The sequence below is a fragment of the Anarhichas minor genome, unplaced genomic scaffold (assembly GCF_050575085.1).
Source record: "Anarhichas minor isolate MPS153535 unplaced genomic scaffold, ASM5057508v1 ptg000046l, whole genome shotgun sequence".
NCBI lineage: Eukaryota > Metazoa > Chordata > Actinopteri > Perciformes > Anarhichadidae > Anarhichas > Anarhichas minor.
In genome coordinates this window covers 697,086-711,263 of record NW_027466492.1, presented here as the reverse complement: position 1 = coordinate 711,263, position 14,178 = coordinate 697,086, and the positions used below count along the sequence as shown (strand labels likewise).

General features: G+C 41.0%; 1 protein-coding gene across 8 annotated transcripts in view; it reads left to right on the top strand.

Annotated features, from left to right (window-relative positions):
• Positions 1-305: 305 nt before the first annotated feature.
• The window catches only part of pak4 (p21 protein (Cdc42/Rac)-activated kinase 4), a 28,076-nt gene continuing 14,203 nt past the window's right edge, over positions 306-14,178 (top strand). Inside the window, exons 1-2 of one of the 8 annotated variants that reach the window (XM_076112072.1) lie at positions 8,969-9,441; positions 9,534-9,620. The gene's annotated coding sequence lies outside the window, so the exon portion shown is untranslated. Of the gene's footprint in view, positions 463-552; positions 761-8,968; positions 9,442-9,533; positions 9,621-9,649; positions 9,845-14,178 lie in introns of those variants that run through there. The other 7 variants (XM_076112070.1, XM_076112075.1, XM_076112077.1 and 4 more) reach the window with 7 other exon arrangements.

Here is a 14,178-nt window from a genome sequence, read left to right as displayed (position 1 = left end):
TTATGATCACGATGAAGCTGTCTGACAGAGACATCTGTTTGGAGACTAATAACAAGGAAAACTAATTTAGATACAAAATATCAGTCAACAATACAATATGTGTTTTTTTCATGTCCGCTCCATTAATTAATTAGAAAAGCCACCGATTCAAAATGATTACGTAACGACCCTTCCGTCTTCTACATGTTCCGTGTTTGTTTTTAGGAACCTACAAAAAAAACATCATCCCTGCTCCATGAAAACTCGTCTCCTTAGCGACCCGTCGCTGACTCGGTTGCCATGGAGCTTTGCCGCAATTTCCCGGATGTAGTATTTCCCCCTCTGTTCAACCAACATGGCGTCGGGAAAAGTGATACTTCAGTTTGCCCAAAGTTAGCCCGCGTCTGCTTTTTTTGAAACAGAGGGAAGTTTATTTCCGCACCGGGTTGGCGGCAGAACAAACGTTTTCCTGTGAGTTTCAGGGTGAGTCAGCACATTTTGTTTTAATTATCGTAGTTTACTGTGCGCGAGCTTGTGGCGCGTATCTGCTCCCCGTGCTAACAGTGGCTAACTACCGCTAGCTGCTCTCAGGTCTGGGTTTAGAGGAGACCAGAGTAACTCCTCCGGGTCTCTCTGTATGTTGTTTGAAGAAGACTTCACTGTGAGTGTGTAACGCTGGTAGTGTTCACGGTGTAGCCACGTTACAAGACGATGAGTCACTTGTGAAAGTTGTTAAACAATTAAAAGACTTGGCTGTGGGCACATAACAAGCTAATTTAAGGTAAGGCTATGTTTCTATGCTAACACTCTAAGCTCGCTGGACGGCTTAATGGCAAATCCAGAAGAAAAGCTGTTTCTGGTAACACTGGCCTTTCTTATCAGTCTACCAGCTATCACGAAGCACCGCAGCTCAAGTTACTTTTTAGTTTTCAAGTTTCCTGTCAAGTGAAATCTGTAAACTATTTAACAATCTTCTAGGATCAGCTGGTAAAATGCATCGTCACAAAGCTGTCTTTCTAAACTCATGAAAAGTCGACTTCTTTTTTAGAGATACGTGGTTCTCACAGGACAGAGACGCTACAAACTACTACAACTTTTCTTATAACTTTTTGGTACCGTTTGCTGATAGTACTCTCATTACATTTACTTAATTACTGTTTTGAATGCAGGGCATTTACTTGTAATGGAGTATTTCCACAGTGTGGTATTAGCACTTTTACTCAGTAAACCACTGATTAATGGTATAACAATGCTCATGCAAATTTAACAGGTCACAAATGTGGTAAGCCTTCATTTTCAGCGGAGAAGCAAGTGTGTGTTCCTGGCCAGACCGGAGGACGAAGGAGGATATTGTCTGTCTGAGATTTGATTAAGTTGCTCTCTCCCCTCGTTGACCCCACTCTTTATTGCACAAGTCACTTCTCCTCTCCTTTCCCTCAGCTGGCATACATGTATGTGTGTTATTCATACATGTATGTGTGTTATTCATACATGTATGTGTGTTATTCATACATGTATGTGTGTTATTCATACATGTATGTGTGTTATTCATACATGTGTATGTGTGTTATTCATACATGTGTGTGTGTGTTATTCATACATGTGTGTGTGTGTGTTATTCATACATGTGTGTGTGTGTTATTCATACATGTGTGTGTGTGTTATTCATACGTGTGTGTGTTATTCATACGTGTGTGTGTGTTATTCATACGTGTGTGTGTTATTCATACGTGTGTGTGTTATTCGTGTGTGTGTGTTATTCATACATGTGTGTGTGTGTGTGTTATTCATACATGTGTGTGTGTGTGTGTTATTCATACATGTGTGTGTGTGTGTGTTATTCATACATGTGTGTGTGTGTGTTATTCATACATGTGTGTGTGTGTGTTATTCATACGTGTGTGTGTGTGTGTGTTATTCGTGTGTGTGTGTGTGTTATTCGTGTGTGTGTGTGTGTTATTCGTGTGTGTGTGTTATTCATATGCGTGTGTGTGTTATTCATACGTGTGTGCATGAGTGAGTGGGAAAGAGGTTTTGGGTGCAGATGGATAGTCAGCAGGGTTGTGCGATTAGTGCTGGGCACACCACACATTCTTGGGATGCCAAAGCTGTATGGAGGGGTCACTTTTCTCTCTCACGTATACTCACCATACCCCAGCAGTGAGCACTCTTATCAACATCAGCCCCCCCCCCCCCCCCATCTGTGCATCATGCTCTGCACGTTATTCAGTAAGGATGACTGTGTCAGGAAGGAACTGGGTGTCGGCTTAGAAAATCACCAGGAGCTCCAGGTCTCCAGGTTAGATGGCAAAGTAGATCAGCACTGTTACAGTTTGATAAGTTAAGTATTTGTAAGAGAAGATTATAGCTCATTGGAAACAAAAAAAAGGGGTTGGTTGCAGATTGCGATTAAATAAATGCTGTTGATTGTGTTGAATTTCTATTGTTGGGATAATCGACGAGTGACTTGAAAAAGCTTTCGAGCTCGCTATCACGGAAGAGAAGTGAAACTGGATCCTGATTACTACAGTATTACAGTAATCTACAGGTGTTATCACGTAAGAAGGAACAGACTCAGACGATGTTGTCATTTATTTCTCCTTTATTTATGCATATGTGTATTTTATATATATATATATAATACACATATATATATAATACACATATATCGTGCATTGCAATTATTTGGCAACCAAAGTGAGGGATGGACTTCTACGCAACAAGGCAACTAAGGCATGGAATTGGTTGTGATAATTTAGTCGATGTTCAAATATGAATCTCTAAATCCAGTTTTACACGTGAAATAAACTGTACATTTTGCTGGTAGTTGTGGAAGCATTCAGATTGTCTGCTGTGTGGTACATGTATTTAAAAGTAGTCATTTAGAGAGTCTGGTGGGGATGCTGGCTGTACCTTCTGCAGGGCACTGTGTGATGGTCATAAACTAGGGCTTCAATAGCAATATGGATCTTTCTCAGTTAACGTTTAGTTTCCCTCCCTGTTATCTAGTAACAGTGGTGAAAGTGAAGGGACCCGTGGTACCCTGGAGGCTGCATAATAGACCTGAATGAAAAAGCCTTTCTCTTCTCACAACACTTCAGCTAGTCCCCAAAAAAGTCGTCTACGATTGTCCACTCCCAAACGTTTATGTGCGACGAAACGTTTGATCGGCTTCTGTTCAGTCGGTGCACTTGTCAGATATACCTGGCAGGATAAAGATAATTAGCAACAGCTGATTTTATTTCGTGGCTTATGGGCTAAGAAGCCGACTATTAACTCAAACGTCTCCTGTTTGAGTCCAGATGGGAGATTCGTTTCATCTCTCGCTCCTTCATTTCCTGTCATCTCGTTGTAATAATGGCATAAAAAAAATCAGGTTGGTCAACAGTGATACAAGTTTAACAACACTGCTAATCCTAGACTATTCATTTCACTTTCTGAAATAACATCTCATACTGGTTGGGTTTTAAAGCTGTAGCTTTTTGTAAATAACAGAATTGACAATATTTAACTCAAAGTAGGGCGGTCACTTTTTATTCCAAATTTGGAACAGGTCTGTGTAGCATACATGATGACCAGAGTCACTAGTATCATGGTGAAATTGTGCTTTCTTAGACTTTTTTCACATGGATGTGTAGAAGGAAAGAAGAAGTCTTTAAGATCCATTTGATCAGTTGCTATATTTCACCATATTTCTCTGCAGGTTGTAGATTTATTGTGTTCAGACTCACGTTGCAAGCACACAGAAGTGTACAACTGCAACACCTGGAATCCAGTCTCGTTGAAGGCATCTTCATTGGAAGCAGGTTCTGTGTTGTTTTTATTCTTGATAGTCGGCCCAGATTTGGAGGAGGAGGAGCCTTTATGGTTGATCACAGTCAGAAAGTCAAGTCGCGAAGGCAGAGACAATCAGGAACTGCTGATGACTGTTGACAGATGGGACGGATGTTGTCGTTTGTCAACCCGAGGATCCCTCAGAGAGAGAGAGAGACAAACACAGCTGCTGTTCAGGCGTCTTCCATGAACTCCAAACAGCTTCAGCATCGACATACGAGGTGGCAGCTAGAGGCTGAGGCTGTGAACGGTCGTATTAGCATTGAGAGTCAGACACATTACCCTGCACATTTGAGGAACTGTGTACCAAATGTATTATCAAGCATTCAAAATGTTGGTGTCTTTTTATTGTTATTGTTCCATCCTCTCTGTGTGCATTCCTTGCTGGTTGAGCGATCGCTGTGGCAGATGAGCAAGTACTGGAAACATTAAAAGTCTCGTCTTTCTCCGCGTGTCAGGTTTTACAGAAAAAAAGATGGCTTGAAAAATAAGTGGGGGTGAGAGGAAGAGTAGAGCAGTGGATATGGGTTGTTTTTCTACGTGCAGGTAGGTCTGAGTCTTTGGCGAGTCTAGAGGAGGAGCAGCTACCGGCTAACAGCCAAACAACCAGATCTGCAGAGAAAACACAGCAAATATTGACTCCGCCTCTTATCAGGGGAGAAAACATTTCAGTGTGGATGAACGTTCTCTTTGTTCTGTGCTTTGTTTTTGGTTATTGTGGAGGTTAGTTCCTTGTACCCATTAGCGCATCAAGCCATACATATTAAGTAATTTCTGTCTGCAGAAACAAGAGAAGTTGATGGGAAACCCTAAAACGGTGTGGAAAAGGGTCCAGAGAGTGAGGATGAAGCTAGGCTGACTGGTAACGGATTAAAGAAGCCCTGGTGGGTCATATCAGAGCCCTGCTTTTTGATTCTTCCCTGTAACGGGGAGGATAGGGATAGGCCCGGCTTATTGCCCCAGAGGAAAGAAAATCCTCTCAGGAATGACTGCAGCAGCCAACATCAACACAGCCCTCTAGGTGCTCAGTAACAGAGGCAAGAACACCGTATGAATAACAGAAATATTCACAACAATAACCCATTTCTGAGACTTATGTTTCAACCACCCGGTCTGGGTTTCAGGCCACCGCTGTGTCCGGCAGATAAGGAGTTAATAAATATTGTGAAAAAGAACTTCTTGCTCAACATCTCTTTAGTTTCTGTCTCATCATATTTTTGATTCTGACCACGCTCTCACCAATTCTGTTGATATTCAGCTGTGTACAGTTCACCCCCATAAGACTTTCCCTTATACAGCGACCTGTCAATGATAAGATTCCTGTATTTATCTGAGAGCCAAGATGTGAACGTGTTAAACTATATGTATTTAATGGAAACATATTTATTATTCATCTTCTGTTCTGACAGAGATTGTGTGGTTAACTATGAGTCAATCAACAGAAATGAATTGGTAACTATTTTGAAAATCGTTTAATTTGTTGCGCAAACATGCTGTGATGACTTTCCTACCTCAGCTGCCACTGTGGTCGGTCACTGAAAGCCGCTCGATGTTATTGTCTGCCACTTCTAAAATCTGTAGAGCACTTTAATTATAAACAATGAGTTAGTGGTAGCAGGCAATAGAAATATGGAATATCATGTAATCTTAATCCCTGATGGCAGGTGACCTGGAATTCGTCTACCTGTCACAGCCAACATATACCCTGTATTTGGCAGGTACTAATTTCACGACCTCGTCAGGTTAATCGATGATGAATATCGTTGCTTCCACAGCTGGTAATGTGTTTCAGTTTACTTTGCACACAGCATCAAAGTGAGCAGTTTCGTTCCTGTGTTTGCGTGTGCAGTTGTTTTGATCTCGCCCGATGAAACGAGTTCAGGCCTGCACAAGCATGGAGGTTTCACAAACGCACAATACAAAGAGAGTTCTGGATGCTGTCACCTCCGTTGTACTGGAGGTGTTGCAATGCTCATCAATGCATGTTACAGTGGGAGGGGCAAAGGCTCTGTTTTGTTGTTGTTTTTTTTGCACTCCTAACTCTGGAATAATCTGGACGACAGAGGCAGGACTGTTGTCGCAGTGCTCGGTCTGTAAATCAGTATGTTCTCCACTCAAGTGCTCTTAAACTATCCTAAATAATAAAACTACATGAAGAAATGTTAACTTTTTTTAGGAAGGTGTAGAATTCCATAGTTAGGAACTGAATGCAACTTTTTTTTTTTTTGGGCATGAGCACGTCTAAACTTTAAATACTTGTTGTCTGTGGCTTCTACACCGCAGCGGTAGAAGGAGAATCACGATCACTTTCCACATATTTTCACAGTTGGTGTATTTCAGCAGCATCCGATCACAATAACTCGCCCTGAATAACACTCACCAGTCTGCTGCTGTATTTGGCAGAGCAGCCTCGCAGACAGTAAACCTCGGAGCAGCTGACGCAGTGATGAGCGGCCTCACTAATGACCGGCAGGTTGATGTGACGTGTGACCTCGCTTCACTACGACATCACCTCATTGTCTCCGTTTTTGACGACATGCCATCAGCGTGTAATGATGGTGCTGCACTGAATCATGTGTTTTACAGTATGTTTGATGTTCAACAAGACACTTAACGTTGTGTTTATGGAGCACCAACAAGTTATGATGAGTCATCGAGTACAAGTGGTGGAATGGAAGTACATTTACATGTTCAAGTACTGTATGTACTTAAGTACAAACTTGAGGTACTTGAACTTAACTTGAGTATTTCCATTTTATCTCAGAGGCCAATATTGTACTTTTTGCTTTTTCCATCCCCTTCCTTTCCAGTGAAAACCACGTATCTCCACATGTTGACAGTGATCTTATTGTCAGACTGTCTGTGTTTTTGGCTGCTGGTCTTGGCTGTAGATTAAAAAAATAACTGGTGGTGTTGGGATTTCTTTTCATCTTGCACCTGCAAGATAGTACATAGTGTTGCAGCTGTGCTCAAACTCACAGAACAACTTTGCATAAGCATTGCTCTGTATCCCTGATCTCTCCCTCTCTCTCTCTTTATATGTTTATAGTGTTGTGTGTTTATGTGTGTGGCAACTTTTAACAGCCCGTTCATCCGTGAACTTGCAGGCAGCTCATGAACTTTTGTGATCATGATATTTCTGTCAGTAAGTGAAGCAGAAGTCTGTCTGAGCATGTGTGCGGTGAACTATGTGTGCTCCGGCTCGTGTGATCCACGAAGCGCTCTCTTTATCGTTGACCTTTCCACATTCCACAACCTGCTCCTGGAAGTCAGCCGTCATTGGCTGCAACACTGCATGCTTTGTTTGAACTGGGCCTCGGGATTGGCCGGTTTGTGTGTTGTCTGGCTCTGATACGTGGAGTGGACCTGTTCCTGCTGTATTTTTACTCTCAAAGGAGTGTCAGCAGGCCTTTTCCTCATTGAAGCTGAACCCTTGGAGTCTGTTGGATGGTAGATGATAGATAAGACAACGGCTGGCTTTAATAAAGAACTCTTATTATTAACTGTGTTTTAATCTACGTTTTGATGTTAAATTGCTACCTTCTGATGTAAGAGAGTGTGGAGGGTTGTGATTACATTTTACAACAGCTCGCATATTTGTTCAGTTATTCATTCACAAGTCAAGCATATTTACTACCTTTAGTTTTATTTAGGAAGGCACTGACATTATAAAATGTAGAAGAATAGGTCTGTGATCTTGTGTTCATGACAGTAAATCTCTTTGAAGTATCCCTCTGGAATAAGCTTTTTATTCACATTATGTGAGTTAAAACGTTGCCACTATTTCAGCTGTTTGAGCAACATAACAACGACACAGAGTCAGTATTTGGCCCAGTTCTGTAGCCAGTGTTGCCCAAAGGTTTGTTGTGTTTAGCCTCGACCATCTCTGTGTCCCGTGTCATGTCTTTGGTGATGGATCTGTTTATATTAGCAGGCAGACATGGCATTTCACAGCAGCCTGCCTTACAGCGCTATAAATAGTAATAATTTGAGCCATAGTGTCACAACCTGCTGTGATACAAAGTGACTCATATGAACATGTCATGAAAAAGCTTTCGTGTAAAACTCTCCTTTCCTCACGAACCTAAATGTCTTACCGGAGATGCAACGAAGAAGAAACTTTCACCACCCCTCCCCTTTATTGTCCTCTCCTGATGTTTATATCGCTCAATCATTCAATGCAAGTATTGACTTCATATTTTATATTTGGGGCATTCATGTGCTGTTTACTATCGTAGCAGTAATAGTCACTTAAGTAGATTCAGTTTGACACTTAGACATTTCAAATCAACTAGAGATGAAAGAATTAGATCAACGAAAAGTTAATCGGTTATTTCCTTAATTTTTGCTTTATTTATCATTGCAAGCTGAAGATCCTTTGGTTTAGGACTACATTAAGTTCTTCAAGCTACTTGTACTTTGTAGTAGAAGTATTTTATGCTACTTTATACTTCTACTACACTACATCTCGGAGGTAAATATTGTACTTTTTACTCCACTACATTTGTCCGACAGTTTTAGTTACTTTACAGTATCTCCAGATGTGTTGATTTTGAAGCCTGGAAAATACATAGTCACAAATCTGAAAACAGCTGTTTTTCTTCATAGAGATACGTGCTCCTCACAAACGTATGAGGAATAAAATATGATGTGTTGTTCTAGATTAAATATAAAGGATTCAAAAACATCAACAGTAAAATAAATATATTTAATTCGTGGAAGAAGAAGTATTAAGACCATGTACTAAACTAAAAGTAGCACTTGGTTTATTCGTATTGATGCATTCATATGTACATCACTCACATGTTGGAACTGGTAAAAGTAGCTTGTGAATTTCTAATCAAGTCAATAAAGTTTTTTCTTCATCTATCACATATTGCATCATCATTTCTGTTGGTTTGGATTTTGTATTATTCTGAATCTGCAAAGTAACTAGCTGTCAGATACATGTAGTTTACATGTCTTCACTGTATATTACAGTAACAGACATTTCACCTCAGAATGAGTTATTGTACTGTTAGTACTGTATGTACAGTTTGCTTATAGGCTACTTTCACTTAAATAAGGTTTTGAATCAAGGACTTTTACTTGTAGTGGAGTATTTTCACATTGTGGTATTGGTACTTTTACTTCAGTCAAGGCTCTGAATACTTCTTCCACCGCTGCGGCCCAGGTAACAGTCCACCTGTGAGAGCCAGGTGTGTTACGTGAGACAGGAAGGAAGAGCGTAGAGAAAGGTGTCAGATAAGGCTCTTACGTTCAGCCTTATCTGACAGCACATGACGTCGCTAATAGTCTCGCGCTAATGGTTCCCGCCCCCTCCGGTGACGTCATGATACTGGGCCAAATCTAGCTGAAACCACAGGAATGCGACACACTTTTTTGTATTTGCAGCCCAAAGCTACGGTGCTTTTCTGTGTTCAAATATACTCGCGTCTATGTTGTACACGCCCACCGCCGTTATCTGTCACCGGGCTAGTTTCCTTCCACGAAGACGTGACGACGAATGAGTTTAACTTCTTCACGGAAACAACTTTGTTGCTCCAGAGTCTGTTTTCTCCTCCGAGTTCTTCCTCAGCGCTGACATGAGATCAGGTGGATAGCGTGTCGCTGTACCTGTGACTGCAAGTGAGTTATCCCGACAGGAAATGGAGACTCTTCTCACACTCTATCGCTGTATTATATATTTTAACTCCAGAGTTTTGTCGTTACAACTTCAGGTAACGTCGCAGCTGCTGCACCGAGCGAGAGTTAATCTGGGCCACGACAACAACACTGTTGTTAAAATCTCACCGCGTGGATTAGCTGTGAGTCAGAGGGGAGGGAGGGGGGGGCGGGGGGGGGGGCATAGTAACGTTATTGTTTTCCTTGTGTGAAGGGAGCGAAGAACGATCCGTGTTTCACATCGACAGCTGGGAACTGTTCGCTCTCCTCTGACCGACTCTCACCATTCAGACCTGGTACTGACTCTCGTATTGGTGACGGTAGATGCAGCTGCTGGACTCCCGGGCTTCCGTCTCTCTTTGCACAGGTGTTGGTGACACTTGTGGTGGGGGGGGGGCATATTTAGCTTGCGATTCCCTGTTTGTCACTGTGTTCAAACTCTGTAGGAAGTTGTGTATTTGTGCTCTCTTCTGCAGGAAGTTTGTTTCATGCATTTTATGTTATTTAACAAAGTAGTTTGAGACTATAAATGATGACCTATGATTCATTATTGTATATGTTCTTTGGTCTGAGATATACATATGGAGCTGCCCGTGGTCGGTAGTTTCTCTGCTTCATTTTTGAGTGTTGGGAGAATAAGAATCAGGTTTACGGATTTAGGGAGGAGGCCTGTTTGATATGTAGGATTCATTCCTTTAGTAATGTGCAAAACAAAGCAAATATCTAATTTTGTCTAGATTTTTTTGTTTGTTTTGTTTAAATCTCCGAGTTGTGAGAATTGTTGAACCCTTACTTAATTTAATGAGGAACAGATGTGATTCAATAAAAATGATCTAATCCAAAGTCCTCTGAATCGCAGGTCTGGATGTTACACGAAAGAATAATATTTACAGATTATACTAAGGGCTCACATATGCAGAGATTAAATGATAACGGCTCCTTCAAATTGTAAACATTCAACATACTTGGGGTTTTGTTTCTTCAGCCATGAGTCGAGTCCCCTGATATGAAGTCCTACCTTTACGTGAAATGCCTCCTGTCCTGTGTAGACTAACTGTTTGGACTCCCGATGATCAGGAGTATAATCCATAAATGTATGATATTCTGTTTTGACCAGATCTTCTTCAGCATGTATGTGCTCTGATGAAATGACTGAGATCTGTTGTTAACCTGTTGTTATATTAGCTGGGTGATGCAGTTTTATGTCATGTGAGCTCTGTGTCTGAGCCACCTAATTTACTATAATATCAGTCAGATGTCAACAGGCACACCAAGTCTCATATTGAAGCTGACACTGTTACACATGCACAGTTTTGTTAAGAATTCAGATCTTACCATTACAACAATGTAAAAATGCTCCATTATTAGTAAAAGTCCTGCATTCAAAATCCCTCTCAATCAAAAGTCCATATTATCAGCAAAGTATCAAATAATTGAAATGACTCATTGTGCTGTAAAAGGTTCCCTATGACTGATTTAGGACATGATATGACTACATTATTACAATACTGATGCATCAGTGCAGGGGAAGCATTTTACAGTTGTAGTCGCTTGAGGTGGAGCTAGTTTCAACTCCGTTTTAAGCTCATTTAGTCCACTCCAGTAGAGTAGAAGTATAAAGTAGCATGAAATGGAAATGCTAAGGACTAAATACTAGTACAAGCACCCTAACATTGTATTTAAGTGCACTACCTGTGTACTTCCCACCACTGTTGTGAGCAGGCTGATGGTTGTCAGCAGTCAGTACCAAGGTCACAAAGTGTTCACCATGTTTGCACAGCACTTTGTAAATCTGGGAGAGTTGTGTGTGAGCGTGAGAGGTTGTGTGTTTGCATGTTTGCTGTAGTGAGAGAACAGGCTATTAATTATCACCCCTGATTCAGCACTAGCAAGCTAATGTAAGAGCAGCACAACAACAATGGTAACCTGAACAGCCCTATTGTCTGCTTTTGGGCATCTCACTTTTTGAATCAGTGTCTCAGTGAAGAGCTAACACCCGTGCGTTCATTTTGTAGCTTTGATGAAGGGACCAAAAACAACTCTATATTAAATCTAGCGTGAGAGAGATTACCGCCTGGTAATGTTTAATGTTTTTTTGCCTTGGCTGGGGACTTTGTGTACTGTTGTTGTCATTGAGAGGCCATATACTGCCTTAACTCTGTAAATGTGGTCAGCTGTAAAATGTAAGGATGTATGACTCGTTGTGGCCTCTATGTGAACAAGAGTGTTTCTATGCATTCATTCAAGTTGTTTTCATTCGACAAAAGACACTTATTACATCTTCCAACTTGTAGTAATTGAAAAAGTGTTCAGAATACTAAAGTTAAGCATCGGTATTCAGTCCATGAGCTTTTTAGGTATTTTGTGAATATTAGTTTTTATATGGAAGAATGATTTGCTTCTCAAGAGCAGGACTGATGGTCTTCCTCCCTGATTTTGTTTTCATGAACGATGGTTTGTTGCATGGTGAGATGAGAAATTAAGTGAATCACCCGGTGCCATAAAGATTTATTTTGGCTCATTGAAGTGTGTTTGTATTGGCCGAGTGTTGTCAGTGTTTTCTTAGGGAGATAGTTGTGCACGGTGTGGCTCGATGGAGCCGCAGACAGAAAATCATTAGAGCGGAGGGAGGAGCTGTGTGACGCTCTGAGGTGTTTTCACAGTGTGGCTTTTCCCACAATGTATGACCGGGTGGACCTGATGTGATCAGAGGGTTATTACTGGTAACTCACTTAATGTGAGGTCACCACTGGGTCGATAATAGGATAACGTTTGTAATCAGCAGGTGCTGTAAAAATAAATAAATAAATCACCAAGATGACAGAACTGTGCTCTGAGAAGCTGTAATTATATTTTATATGTGGACATCTTTAATTCTTAAATAAAACATTGGAGAGAACAAACGTTTTGCTCGTTAAGTTCTCCAAATATCCAAATATGTAACTGCACTGTAGAAAGTCAGATTCTTTTCTTCATTCATAGTAGTTCAGAATTTGAATACAGTAATTTTGAGTGTTGGAAAATTATTCTCATTGTTATCTTGATTTCAACCACATCATTCAAATTTAGTGTTTTTTTTTCTTTTTACAATTATGTTGAAAGAAAACCATTTTTTTTGTGTTTACCGTTGTTTGTCATAAATGACTTTGTCATTGCTTGCATGAATTAGTTTCTTGTGCAGTGACAACAATGTGTTTGACTTATTACTAACACTCTACATTGTGCTATGGTAGGTTTACAATTGCTCTCTGGAATCAATAAGTAGAATCAAAAAGCATGTTTCCTCACAAATTCACCGCCCTTATAAATCCAATTCAGACCCGTTTCATTCCCGACTGTATCATTACAGCTAAATAGTGTTGTTGTGACTGACGGTGTGTTTTTCCGAGCGTGGACCACCCATGTGCAGTACTTGAATCAGACCGGAGGACAGCAGCTTCATCCAGGGCTCATCAGCCTGGCTCTGGACCCGCAGACCGGACAGGCTTTCTCACTGTTCAACCAGGCATACAGGGAGAGAGAGGGGGGGAGAGAGGAGAAGTGGGAGGAAGGGGGAAGGAGAGCAGAAAGAGAGGTCGAGGGGAGTGGTGGGATAGTGATGGATATTGAGTGGGAGGGTAAAACACAGAGGGAAGCTATGACTACAGTGACCGCTGTGTTCAGGGAGGGGTTGCTTATTGTGCTCTGTGAGAGGAGCGGCCCTTTTATAGCTTCTGGTTGACTCTGCATGTATGTGAGCATTAACTCTGTTTGAGTGGGCGGCGCGGTGCAGCAGTGAAGCTCTGCTTCTGTTTCCATCCTCAGTTTCAAAGAGTTTGTCTGTCCAAAGCCACGCCCCATTTGATGGGCATGATTTATACTCAGTGGAGGCACTTTTGTCTTTGAGCTTTCTGTGTGCGCTTTTATTGGCACAGATGTTACGGTAATATTTAAAAATCACAATGTATTATTTTAGCATTTATGCTTTGTTCTTTTGCTTCAAAGTTGTTGGAACAAGGTTCCATGTCTTGATAGATCTCAAAAAGTTTAAAATTAATTTCAATTCTTGGTGTAAAAAAGTTGCAAATATGGTTTAATGTTTCAATTTATTCTGGGAAAAAAATAGATTGACCTCAGTACACTATTTTACTTTTGCGGAATCTAACTTGTTTTATTGTCGCACCTCACTATTTTATTTTTTTGGTGATATTCTGTGAGGTTTCAGTAGTAGTTCGGTCAACTCTAAAAACTGATTGATCCACGGTTTGTGTCTTTGCTGTCTGAGCCATTTGATGCTTCAGTCTGTGTGTTTTTGTTTAATTCATTACGTCCATATTTATGAAATGAAACGAATGACTTAGTGGTCAGTGATATTCTATGTACTCAGGAACATGTGTGGTTGGTTTGAAGTTGTGTTCCAGATTTATTAAATTTAGGTGTTATTACTTTGACTCAGTTGGTCAGTTCAACAGTTTGTAAAACAGTCAAGGATTGTTTGCTGGAAACTGTCGTTATTTTATTGGTGTTTAAAAATCCACTATGGGTCGACCTCTCGACATCCTGACCCTTCATGTGCATTTATCGGTCACAGAATTGCACACCCAAACTCACATTGTGATGTAAAGCGACTGTGATGTAAAGCGACTGTGGCTAAGTGGATAGCAGGGCCGTCTTTCAATCAGAGGGTCGGCGGTTCGATCCCCGGCTCCGGCTCTGCTAGTC